The 13,955-nt window shown below is 38.7% G+C and overlaps 1 long non-coding RNA gene across 1 annotated transcript in view; it reads left to right on the forward strand.

Annotated features, from left to right (window-relative positions):
* Positions 1-11,542, forward strand: part of LOC129496175 (uncharacterized) — an 86,949-nt gene extending 75,407 nt beyond the window's left edge. The window contains exon 4 of the long non-coding RNA XR_008661678.1: positions 11,280-11,542. This is a non-coding gene — a long non-coding RNA (uncharacterized LOC129496175). The remainder of the gene's footprint in view (positions 1-11,279) is intronic.
* Positions 11,543-13,955: the final 2,413 nt, after the last annotated feature.

Raw genomic sequence — 13,955 nt, forward strand, 5'->3', positions numbered from 1 at the left:
GTGAACTCAAATTTCTTCCCTTTTCTCTGGCTCTGGATCTACCTGTAGGTATCACTGGAATGATAATTGAGGGAATGAAACGTTGCTTGCTTTCAATCTGTATTAGATTAAAATGAAATCATCATATTGAGGGGAGAAGATCATGTCCTAGGAGCAAGTGTATTTATTCCATGCTTGCTCTGCACTTGCAGATAATTCCCGACAAGAGGAAATTTACAAATCCCATGGCCTAAGCACTAACTCAAATCAATGTGAGAAGGGGGCACATGACTGGCACTGGATACAGACCATCCAGTACCCAAACGTCAAGAATGGGCTAGTACCAAAGCTCTACCACTGTTTCCCACCTCACACAATGTTCTGGGGAGCCTCCACTGGGTTATGGGCCCAGAGACCCACTTTGAGATTAACTAACCTCTTCCCAAGCTCTCCACACCACCCTTCCTGTAAGACTTATCCAGATGCCATGTGCAGTTTGATGTGAGCCACAGAATGAAAGGGACAAGGAAGCCCCAGGAAGGAGGTGAGATGGGGATGAGGGTGAGACAAGTAGGGTACATGCCTCAGGCACAAAATGTAAGAAGACGTCAAAAAACTTAGCCATCAAGGTAAATAATATTTCTGTCTTAAGAATAAAAATTAATGCATCAAACTCCATGATGAACAAAATATAACTTTAAATAAACATGGAATTTTGGGGTTCAGAAACACTAGGCATAGGAGTAGCTGGGAAAAACTTGGGGCAGTGGCTGCAACAGAAGAGATCTAATGCTAGCAGAGCCAAGCGGAGAGGCTCCAGTAGAAAAGCCCATAGATGTGCAAGTTCCATTTTTGAAGGCCTTGCCCCTGGAAAAGCATTGTCCCCATCACTATTTTATACAAGATGCATATAAAGCTCTGCACACTGGCTGGAAGATAATTTGAGAAGCAAATTTATACTTTTGCATTCCAAGAAAAAAACAGCTTATTGGAGAGCTCAAGAGATGCCCTGAACCCAGATCTAGTATTTACTTTGCAATATTTTGATGAATGCTGGTCAAATGGTTCCAAAATATACAGATTAACCTTCCCTAGAACATACACAGTTTGGGGAAAAAAAGAAAGAGAAATGGTATTTAGAGCAAAATACCTGTTTGGTTCCACTGTACCCCAAATATTTAAAGAATACTACAAAGCTTGCCAAACCCCAAGTGTTTCTGGGCCCATATAGCCTTGCTCTGTACTTGAGAATACCTTTCCACCTCATTTTCCCCAGGCAGCTCTACTCAGAACAGGGGTCTGTGATTCAATTTTTTCTTCTGTAAATAAAAGCATTTCTAAAAGTATAGGTCTGACATCCACACCAGAAGGCAAGAAAGAAAGGCAAATACAACCTTTTTGGGTCTTGTCATCCTCACAGGATCGTCACACACTTAGGAATTAGATGACAGGTGCTGATTTTGGAGGACTCATTCTGTTTAAACAAACAGCACTGATTCTCATGTAATGTCACACTCCATCCCGAGGCTTTGGAAAAATAGTCTCATTGTTACCAGGCTCGTGAGTCCTTACTGAAACTTAAATACACAGAAGAATCAATGAACGTCATTCTGTTCAAATTTAGATATCACAAAAAGTGCTTTACCAAGTAGAAGTATGATCCATCTCATCTGAGACAACACTAGGGAACCAAAGCAAATGGATTGCATTATGATGAAGCCAAAAAGTTGCATTTAGGGAAAAAAGTCTCCATACATATATATATGCCCATCTTCCTAATTCTCCTATGACAGGATTAGAAATGGGTATCAAACAGATGAAAATTGTTTCTGAGAACTCAAGGCAGCCAGTGAGTCCTGGAGATGCACGGTTTTCAGGTTAGCAAGTGGGTTAGCAGGGCAGAGGTGAGGTGTTTCCGTTCCTGGGTTTGTTTTGTTCACTCCTTGGCGTGAGAAGCCAGGCACATTTCTTCAATCTTGGAAGCGACAAAGGAGTCCTATTCATTGGGGTTTGTGAATCAACAAAGAGGAATGGCGTTTAATATTTAAATATGTCTCATGTAGCCATTTAAAATCTTTTATGAGTGTTAAGCCATTATTAAAGCAAGATGGGCTCTAGGTCATGGACCCTTTCATGGCACTCCCACAGTGCTAATGAGACAAATAATATCTCTTCATGGGATGATGGCTGCCTCCAGCACTGAATTCAGTGTGCCTTCTGTAGTTAAAAATTCTAAAGGAAAAGAAATTACCATTAGAATTATCCTACCCGAGGAAAATTTTCCTTTTCATTGTCTGAGCAAAAACATAGTTTCTAAGTCAATTAATGTTCACTTGTTTTTTTTTTTTTCCTCTGTGTGTGTGTGTGTGTGTGTGTATGTGCATGTGTGTAGTTAGAAAGGCTGGGTAGGGAATATAAACCAAAGATGATCAAACAGATAGATATTAACACACATGAATGCCTGTTATTCATTGGACCAATGAGTTAAGTCTGTATTTACCTGCTTACACTTACAGATGGCATTATGTTCCACTCCACTCTAAGTCATCTACTCTTTCCATGACAGCTGAGGGCTGACAGAAGGCAAAAACAATGACAAAGTCACAGAAAGCTGATAAAAGAAGATACACTCACTGCATAAGAGAAATATGTAAGTGAGCACAGATGCTGTAAATTTTATACAACTCATTTGGAAAGACCTACTCAGTGAGTTATATCCTCCACCTGCCAAAATAACAGCTTTATTATACCCCATTGCCAAGCCACATTCACACAAATGAACAGTAAGATATTTAAGATATCTATATATGTAAGTGCTCCCAAATACTCTTCTTTCACTTTACCCCAAAGAGCATTGAGTTCTGCATCCAGCTGCCATCAGAACATAGTATTCCCGGGACGCCTGGGTGGTTCAGTGGTTGCATGTCTGCCTTCGGCTCAGGGCATGATCCTGGGGAGCCTGCTTTTCCCTCTGCCTATGTCTCTGCCTCTCTCTGTGTGTCTCTCATGAATAAATAAAATCTCAAAAAAAAAAAAAAAAAAAGAACACGGCATTCCTCACTAAGAGTAATTTGATGTCAACTATCACACCATGAGAATGAAACACAAACGTATTGTGATTTCCAGATCATATATTCACACAAAACTTTGTCATAGCCTTTTTTAATGTCCTATATAACAACTTACTAGTTTCATAAAATATTCATTAAAATGAAGTAATAAAGAACTACATGCTATGGACTTCTGAGTTCTGATATTGATGCTATTTTATTTTTTAATGAACATTGGCAAGAGACAATTTCTAGGAGTTTTCCAATTACTATCTAATGTCAAGGCATTTAGAAAAAAAATTCGCAGTTGACAAGTGGTAGCAGGAGGACAACAATTACATTATATATCTTTTGGTTAACTTATCTTGGTTGCTACAATACCATTAGTTACAGTGTTATAATATTTAACAAAAACTCAACAAATTTTACTAATGTTGTCAAGACTCATCTGGTCATAAGAGGCAAAGTTGGCTCAGTCAAGGTGTCCCAAAATAATAAGCATGGGGGACCTTAAATTGGAAACAAAAAGCAATCAGGAGTTAAGTAGCTTTTGCTAGGTGCCTGTATACAAACTTCTGTGTCAATCTGTCTTCCTCCCTTTCTTTCAGTGACTGCAGGGACCCTCACCCACACCTTCTCAGTGCATCTCTGCTGTGTTGCCCCCATTCTTTTGGTCCTCATCCTTATAATTTGTAATTACTGCCCAGGTAAATCTGGTGGGCTTCCAAATCAGTTTCCTAAACCTAACATGCTCAGGTTCTGAATTTCCTCAATTCTAAATTCCAACAAGAGAGCAAAGAGAAGATGTCTTCTCTTTTCTACCCAGATACCTTGCTGGAGGTCATTCTTGGACCGTATGTGCCCCAACAATTGAATCTGGTCTTGTCGAATCATCCCATGGAGTCATTGATTCATCGGGGCAGAAACTGTAAAGGGATACCCAAGCAGAGCTCACCATACTGAGGACATGAACATAGCAGAACACTATAGCACTGAGCAGTTGCTGTCAGGGAGGGCACTTAAGAGAAGACACAGATCATGAATGCTATGGCAGCTATGCTTCCAGTGAATGGGGAACTCTGTTTTCATTTTGATCTGTGAACAATTTGAAAATAAGTATTCTCCTCTGTATATTTTGGCTAAAAAAAATCTCAGCCTATACAAGTACATAGAAATAAGGAAGGCATTCCCTGCTACTGAGTGATGAGAGGTAAACATTTTTTCAGACGACGACGGTGAGTGGAGCAAGGTATTCTTGGAAATAAAATTTGTTAAAACTAAAGTACAATAACAAGAACAAAACTGTACTTGGAAAAAACTTGGAGCAAATTCTCTCAGGACTCTGGTACATGAAAAGGCTCATGCCAGAACAGTCTGCAGAAGAGTGAGGGTGACATTCAAAGAGGAACAACAGCCACTGTTGTGGACCCAAGAGGAGGTCCCAAGAGGGACCCAAGAGGACCCAAGAGGAGAAATAAAGTTAAGAAGATGCTGCTACTGTTAGGGTCAGTAGTTATTTTCAGTCTCTGTATTTTTAAAAAAGATTTTTATTTATTTACTTATTCATGAGAGACAGAAAGAGAGAGGCAGAGACATAGAGGGGGAAGCAGGCTCCATGCAGGAAGCCTGATGTGGGACTCGATCCTGAGACTCCAGGATCACGCCCTGAGCTGAAGGCAGGCGCTCAACTGCTAAGCCACCCAGGCATCCCCAGTCTCTGCATTAATGTCTCTTGTTAGTTACCTTGTCTGGGTTTTCAACAATCCATAGAGAGGAGGGACTTAGGAAAGAATGTCTAAACCTTCTTGTGTTCTTAATGATCATTTGTTACCCATAATTACACTTACATTAACTGGATGTAATAAGCTGTATATGATTTTTAATCACAGTGGAACTTAAACACACATCTTTCTTGTTCATTTAACCTGGAAATGGATACTTCTGTTGCTGCTCATCCCAAGAGCTTTCAAGAAATGGAAAAACTACCGCAAAGGAGTATGGAGCTTTTTCTTTCAAAATGTTTTAAGGAACTGATAATTTATCATCTTCTCAGTCATCTCCCCAACTGTTTCAAGGAAAGAAACAAAAAAATGGCCAGCAATCTTCTACTTATAATTGCACTCTCAATCCACCATGCAAGGAAAAGGAAGTGGCTTACCCAGACTTATTCTAACAATATATCTCAACTGATTCCTTTTTTTTTTTTTTAATGACTTAGAGATATGTCCAGGATAAACTGATTCAAGAAACTCCAAATCTTCCTTTATGGCTCTGGAATATAAGCACTTGAAGGACAGTGAGAAAGTCTACCTGGATTGTTCCTCTGGTGCCTAGTATATATTTGGCCCAAGACAATGATTCATTAGTATTTCTTGAGTGATTAAATTAATTAATTGATAGTAAGCAGGAAAGGAGAAAGGGACAGATTGAGGTAAGAATCACTAATAACATTTTTTTGTAGGTTTTCCCTCCCATCTTATTAGATATTATTTTACTAACAGAATCCAAATTTAGACACTTTATTTAATACAGCTGTTAGATCATGCTGAATGATAGAGATCTGCTAAGTTACTTGAATCTAAAAGAGCAAGACACAAAAATGGCCATCTTCCTTGTCCTCAGCTAAGCCAGTGAGTGTTATGTTTGAGGTCTACAGTCATTGTCAAACACACCCAACTTTTTGAGTTTAAGTATTGGAAATGACTCAGTTAAGACTCCAATGTGACTTGATACAGCATCAGAGATTTTAGAAATGAACAATGATGGTTCTAATTATGATTGATGACCCTGACCATATTCTGATTACTATTTGTAGTTTCACCATTTGAGTTGTAATTCACTATCTATTAGCTCATATCATTGTCTTATAAAAGTGCTCATAATATTTACAATGAGAGGCCTTGGTGAGTATAGTCATATAAATGTGTGAATAATTGAGAGGTTATGCTGCAGTACATGCCTCATCAAGCTTCCTTTTCAAGTCTCAAGCACATAATTAAAGTTCAACACGAGATGTCAATAATGCTTGAATTACCAGAGAGAAAAAAAAAAAGCTGCATTAACAAAGCTGTCAAAAACACCTTCTGCTTTAAATTTACTTGGACAACTGAACAATGGAAATAGTTCACTCATTTAAAGGTTGACTTCATCTAGTGAAGATTCCACTGCATTTAAAAGAAGAAGAAGAAAAAGAAGAAAAAAAAATCTTGATATTTATTGAGTTTCTTTCTTGGTCCTCAAGAAGATAGATTGAAAGAAAGTCAAACTTGATAAAAGGTCTACAAAGTTGACTATATTGCCAAATTTATACTGTAGATTCAGTACAACTGATACAGAGAGAAGTGGAATATTCATATATTCATATATATAAATATATATAATCCAATAAAATCATATTACAGTGGTCTCCATAAATTACAAAGGACCCAGCAATAAAATAATATGGTATAGAGCATGCTACTCAAAGACTACAATTAAGAACCCACCAACTTTGATTTGACTCCACAAGAAAATATTCTACAGTTTGGAATTGAAATTAACCCAAAACATGCAAAAGAGTTCTATGTTTCTCCACTACTAAAGATGCATCTCACATAATGCTATTGTAAAGGATACTTCAAGTTTCAGGGTAACTCCAAGTTATTCTAATTTGAAAAAATGAAGAAAAAAAGTGTGATCAAATTTTTTAAATAATAAATACTGCCAACATTCATGGACTTTATTAAAATTCTAATCTATGTTTATCTTTAATATGTATGTGTGTTTCGCAATATGTACAATAGTCCAAATGTAGTAATCTTGGGTTACTCCTCTGATGATAGTTTTTTAATATTAAACTGTCCATAGGGGCAGCCTGGGTGGCTCAGTGTTTTAGCGCCGCCTTCAGCCCAGGACCTGGTCCTGGAGACCAGAGATCGAGTCCCACGTCAGGCTCCCTGCATGGAGCCTGCTTCTCCCTCTGCCTGTGTCTCTGCCTGTCTCTCTCTCTCTGTGTGTCTCTCATGAATGAATAAATAAAATTTTAAAAAATAAAAAAATAAACTGTCCACAGATAGACTTGATATCAACTCCTTACACTGAATCTCATATTTATATAAAATAATCCTTACCACTCAAAATAAAATAGATTCCTATTGCCTTCGAATCACCCTATTGGATAATTTTCATTTTAAAGCCTCTCCTGATTTGCTTAAAGATGAAGGTAGCATGAACAGGAAATGTAGACATGTTGTGAAGAGCTTAAATGCCAACTCATCCCATTTTCTCATTATAAAGAGAAGGGAACAAAGGTTGAGAGTTTGGTGTCTCATCCAAGGCCACGTACTACAATGCAGTGGCAAAGCTGGAACTACAATCCAGTTCCCTGACTCTTATTCTGATTTTTTTCACCTACACTATCCTCCACCAATATCAGATGGAGGCTTCTCAGCAGCTGCCATTTATCCCATCTCATGCAAATTCTACTGAAGAAATGTAGTAATTTAAGTCAGAAAGTATTCATTGTGTACCTACACACATGGCAGATGGTAAGGCGGACACATATAAAGCTGACTAAGTCTAGTTTCCTATCCTTGGGAGGAAGACACTTTCCTGGTTGATCATTAGCCACTATCAGTATTGCAGAAGAGCTGCCATAGAGATAGCCCATGCTGGGAAGGAACAGTTGTTAAGAGGGAGTCCTTCCAGGTTAACACACCTTCAGAGTGCTTTGTGAAGTAGGTGGCATTGAGGAAGATTTTGGCAGGTGGCTTGGTATTTGTTCTGGAGAATTAGTTCATTCTTCCCCAACTTATTCCATTTTAACCAATAAAAAATATAATCGAAAAATATCGTAGACTATATCTGGTCAGTGAATGGTGGGTCAGAATGTTTCTACAGACTAAATAGATAAGCCTGCAGACTACTAAATGCACATTAATTCATAGTTTTGTCAAAGTTATTCATATAAATCAGTCCCAACACAACACTTTCATTTTATAGTAGAGCAGTAAGGGAAAATATTATTTTATTTGTTTATGGATTTTAAAATGATGATCAGAGAAATTAAAGACTTGTCCGTGGACATATGGCTGACAAGTGGCAGAACTGAAGCTAAAACTCATTTTTTCCCACTCCTTGCATTTTCTATATGACCATGTTGTCTTTACAACTTTATAGCTTTCAAATTCATTTTTATGAGCATTACATCATAAGGAGGAAGATATATATACAAGGTCACAAATTTTCAGAACACCACTACAAAACCAGTCTTGATAAATCAGATATCATTGTCATACCCTATGGACTCGCTCACAACCCCCTGTCAGAACAACCTAGTTGTTACCGGGCAGTATCCTCTAGGTACGGTCAGTCAGGCATTGTATATACATTCACCTTCTTTCCTAAGAAAACTAGAAACACCTGGATTATGTTAGGTCACTTTTGGGTTTCTACAGCTGGATTTTATGCTTCTCCCCTCTTAAGGAGTTGACAATCTGGAAAAATCTTGATATTCAGCCAAGAAAACAAGAGCTTTTCATTTTAAACATGAACATTTCTATATGTTCTGGCAAAGGAGTGGAGTGGGGAAGGTGAGCTGAAAATTATTCCTTATGGTGTATAAATAAAAGTGGGCAATAAGAAAGATGGGTCATGACCTTCAATAGGGATATATTAAGCAAAGAAAACCACCCCCTTTTTCTTCCTAAACAATCCTTTTCAGCATAACAAGTGGCTGCATGACTCAATAGCTTGGTCAGTAGTACCCAGTGGAGAGTAACTTCAGGCCGCCTGTGTTTCAGTTGGACCATCTGCTGTGTGGGTCTGTGCAGCTGTGCCTCCACTCTGTAGTTCCTCCACCCTCTCTCAAAGAGACACTTGAAAATCTCACTTCAAGCAGAAGGCAGGGGGCCAGGGGTGGGGTGGCTCTGCTTACTCTGTAGCACACTATTTCTCTGGTTGAAAAGCTTCTGATGTAAAATTAGTCATCAATTTAGCTATTTTTTCCATTAGTCTAAACTCTGGCTTTCTGAATGTAATGTGTAGATGTAAAATATCCAAACCATGGGAAGAGCTACAGTTTCCAAGACATGAACTTTGAGGCCAGCGAAGTTCAGAGTAAATTTGACATTAACCAAATATTACTTCCCTGCTCAGGCTGTGAGCTAAGAAGTCTCCATACTAAAAACAAGAAAGGGAGGTTTCCTACACAAAGGAACATGAAACACTCTGAAACAGTGTGAAACAAGGGGTCTTTGGCTTTTTAACCTATGACAAGAACAAGCCAAGGCGTACATGTGGGAGGGGTGGCAAATGCCACTCTGCATTTACCAATTATGAAATATGTTCATCGCCCAGCCAGGGGAAAGTCAATGCAAGTAGGCAAATTCAACCTGCTGCTACATCATTTCCTTGGCCAAATTTGAATTATTTACACATATATTAATCTTCCATGAATGTACAGCTCAGTGCCTATGTGCAACTAGAGATATGAGGGCAGATATGCCCCTTGTTAAGATGTTCCTTGCCATGCAGGCACTCCCAGCATCAGCCCTACCCTGATGCTGTACTTTTCATCTATTTCAGCATTCTCACATGCTGATTTCTGTCCAGCCAATGCCATGAAAGGCAGGCTGCTGTGCTCCAGCTTCTGTCTTGCAACCATCCAAAACTTTCCTCTATTGCTCCTGATCTTGCATCATTCTGGTTCCACCCAGCAACTAACTCTTGACTTTGCCTCCCATCGGCCAACCTGAAAGCAGCTCCTTGTATTTAATGGCAGCACTTGTGTGTGCTAGTGTTAATCCTCCATGCTCCCTAAGGACAGTGAATCAGAATCATCCATTGACTTGTTCCACTCTTGGACACACAGATGGTAACTTCTTCTTTCCCCTGCCCAGCTCTGGTCCCTGGAACTCAAACTGCAATCCTGACCCATCGAACTCCAATCCCAGTGGAGTTAGGGGTGGTGTTCGGGCATATCATCCATTGTTCTCTTGCAAAGCATCTTGTTACCTTATTAGGGAATCTCATGCCATGGAAATACACAAAAAGATTACCCTCTTCAGGTGAGAGGGTCAGAATGAAATAAGGGGATGTTCATGAGTATTAGTGAAATTATTAAAAAAAAAAAAAAAAACAGTTGCAGCAAAGAACATTCCTACCTTCTCATTGTAAACAGCCAAAAGCTACAATAAGTTTGCTCCTAGGAAGAGAACTCTGCTGCTACTTATAAAAGACACATTAAACAGTCTCTGGTGTTCATAGAATAATATGAGAAATATCAATACCCACAATATTTTTAGAGAGGCTCCAAATACAGTCATTGTTAAGGCCACAAACAAAGCATTAGGAAAGCCTAAATAAAAAAAAAAAAAAAAAGCCTAAATAACACACTCATGTATTTTGCTTGGAAGTTGAGAAATATACAAGAGGCGCTCCTATTCAGTCAGAGAAGGCATCATACAAGAAAATGGGTTGTTAGGATCATTGAAAACTAGTAGTGAGGCCGTTTAGAAAGCCTGGCAAAGGATTCTAAAGGCAAGAGACCACAAGCCATCAGACTTAGATTTGAGCAGGGCATGTGACTAGGGGGAGAGGATGCTATGGAAGGAAACATGTAAAGGGGGGAAAAGAGGAAATAATAGTAGCTACTACTCTTTACCCATAAAGAAACCAAGGTTTAGAAAAGATGGATAATGTCCTGGACCCAGGTTATATACTTCCTCACCCAACATTCACTCAGAAATTATTTCCTATTGCTCATGACCCTTCAGAAAGCTTTCCTAGGACCAAGCACAGTCTGAGAGGAAAGTTCATGTTTGTCTTCATGGTGGTCTGTGTGCTAAGCCAGCTAAAACTGCCACTACAGCTGTTCCTGGAATCTGATGCTACTGTGGGCAGAACTGAAAGCCATCTTTTCTTTCACCTCACTCCTGGGACCTTCTGCCTCTTGCCAAAGACTATGTTTTATTCACTGTGGTGTGAGGCACCATATGCCCCTTTTGGTGTTCACATATAGGCACTAGTTCACCCCTTAATGTAGTGTAGAGAAAGGCTAGCCAGAAGGCCCCTGGCTTGCTGCTGCCTACAGTGTGCTCTCTGGACTGTGACTCACATGGAAGAGGCAGCTGCCATCTTGGACCTTTACTGTCACAGCGGCTGTTAGGAGTACCAGCTGGTACAACCCAAAAGTGCAGAGGGATCATGGGTCAAAGTATGACCAAAGGGAAATGAAAAATGATGGATAATTCCTTCTCTTTCTTCACACAGGTGAACTGTTCTGAGATATAATGACTCACACAGACTCTCTGAAGCTGTCCTGAAAGATTGAGCAATCACCAATTCTGGTTACAAATTCTGGCCACTTTGAGAATGTACTCCTTTGCATTTGTTCTTCATCCTGGGCTGCCTCCCTCCCTTTTTCTACCACTGTGTTTCTCTCAGATGATGCTTCTCACCAAAGTGACAACATCAACAACTTTGCCTCAGGCTTTGTTTTCTAGGCTAAGTGGGCTAAGGTAATGACATTTTTAATGCTGCACAATACTGGGATTTGAACCCAAACCAACTTCAACTATGATACATAGATGAACAGAGACCCCAGGTAAAGACAAAGAAGAGATCAAACTCTAATGGAAAAAAAAAAAAAAAAACAACAGTGATAGGCCTGTCTGAATTCCTAAACAAGAAATAAATAGAGCAAATCCGTAGAACAAGTGCTATATTCTGTAATTTTGGCTGTCTGCATGCAGAGGAAATTACAGCTACCAGGTCTTCTGCTTTTCATCTTTTCATTGTTACACACTGTCTTGCAATTATTGGTGGTCTTGATTTATCCTAGAAGAAGAAATTATCCAATGAAGATAACGAAAATTTGTCTTTAGGTATAATTTACTCTAAGTTCCTTTTAGTGCACTACCTCCAAAATGGGTACAAAACATTGGCTACCTCACAAGAGACTGTTTACACTAGCTCTGATTTTATGATAAAGACTGCAATTTAAGGATCTTGATCACAAAACACCAATTACCATACAATTTTTGCATTTGTTTATTAATGTTATTCTCATTCTACAGAGATTCTTCAAGAACATTTAAGTTAAATATCTACATGAGTAATAACAATAGAACACTCTCCTGTAAAATATCATCATCTATCTCAGAGGTATAATTTTTGAGATTTGTGTATCTTTGATTTCTTGCACTGTCTTTAGGAGCTTTTGGTTTTTACATAGAATGGTGACATTCCAGTAACAAAGAAAAGATCTCTAACCTATATTTTCCAGCTCTACTTTATGGATTTAGATCTAATTTTCTCTGTTGTGGAAGATGGGCCACACATTACAAAATAAATCTGCTCTGTCTTCTCTTCGCAAACTGGTGCATCTTCTCCCAGGAGTACTATTAAACAGATGCTACAATAATTTCCTTGGACTCTACCAATCCTCCTAGCTCATGTCCTTGAATTCTCACTCCAGCCTCTACAACATCATTGTTATTTCATTTATCCTCTTCCATACACCCTTCTCCTTTTTCCTTCATTTCATCAAAGACAATTCATTAGCAAAGATCATGGAGCTTGTTCACATAAAGCCACCATGACCATTAGAGAAAACTAAAAATATTTAAACTATCCCTTCTGTTACCCTTAACCACAAATATCCAGAATCAATGATAAGCCTGATATTGAAATCTTTCTTTTCCTTCAAATGTGCACAAATGAATCACCTGGAAGGTAAAAAATCTTAAACTGAATTCAATTGGAATTTGCAGCTTAGTGATGTCTGGGTTCCACATCAGCTGACCATCAGATCTTTAAGAAAGGGCTAGGAGAGCTGGAGGTGGTCTATTCATAAAACTAGTAAATGAGGTGCCCACAGACATCACTAGGGTAAATTTCATAGCTTCTATCTGCCATCGCTATTGCTGTAAAATTTTATGTGGTTGAAATAGAGATTAAGGGTGGATTTGGAGAGGAAAAGAAGTCACTTGTCCAAGTCCAAGAAGCCAGCCAAGAGGTGGGTATGGAAGTAGAAAGTGTCATCCAACTCTGGGCCTTGAGCAAGATGCTGGCAGTGAATACTTCAATGACTGAAAATAGGTCTAAAAGTATGATGTCCCTTTTAGGCTTGTGAAGCCATCTTCTCTTTCTCTGCCCATAGTTTTATAGCAGAGAGGTCCCCAAGCCATGAGGCTTGAATAAGATCAATTACTTCATGATTGGGACAACAGTGTTTATAGAGAACCACTTGTCAATCGAAGTTTTCTTTTTTTCTCATGAAAATAATCACTACCACTCAAGACAACATAATTGAATGGATTTTGATTTTCAGAAAAGTACGTGATTATTCAGAAATAGATTTTAAGAAAGTTAGTCATCTGGAACAGAAAAAAAATAAATATTTCTTGGCTCACTTTAAAAAAAATTTTAAGTGTCTTTTATTTGTTTATTTTTACTTTGACTTCAGTGGTTTCTTGGAATTCATTCAAGCCACTTCAACATGGCCATGCAATTCACATGCCATTCAAAGTGTACAGACCAATGTATTTCTAGAGAAGTTGAAAGAGGAGAGATTATCCATTTGATCACTTTTCTGTTTGAAAGAGAGTCTCCACTTAGTTTCTACTATGAATCTAGCTTTTGTACTGTGGCTGTTATTGAAGTTGAGAGGGGTTAAGAAAGAAATAAAGGAATATTACCTTTAGGCAATACTAAGTGTTGGAAAAATAATCTATATTTATTGAGATTTTGGACTGAAGATGGAACAGGACCTTAAAGTCAAGGAGTCAAGAGCTCCTTTTCTCCCAGAAAGAATGCTGTCCTTACTGAGGATCAAGGGGGAAAGAGTTATCCCTGCAAAGTCCATCCATCTGCATGGTGGTATAAATGGAGAGATCTAATGACCTCTCATGATTCCTTTCCCTCAAGTCTATAATTAAGGAAACA

The sequence above is a fragment of the Nyctereutes procyonoides genome, unplaced genomic scaffold (genome assembly GCF_905146905.1).
Source record: "Nyctereutes procyonoides isolate TBG_1078 unplaced genomic scaffold, NYPRO_anot_genome, whole genome shotgun sequence".
In the NCBI taxonomy this organism is placed as follows: Eukaryota; Metazoa; Chordata; class Mammalia; order Carnivora; family Canidae; genus Nyctereutes; species Nyctereutes procyonoides.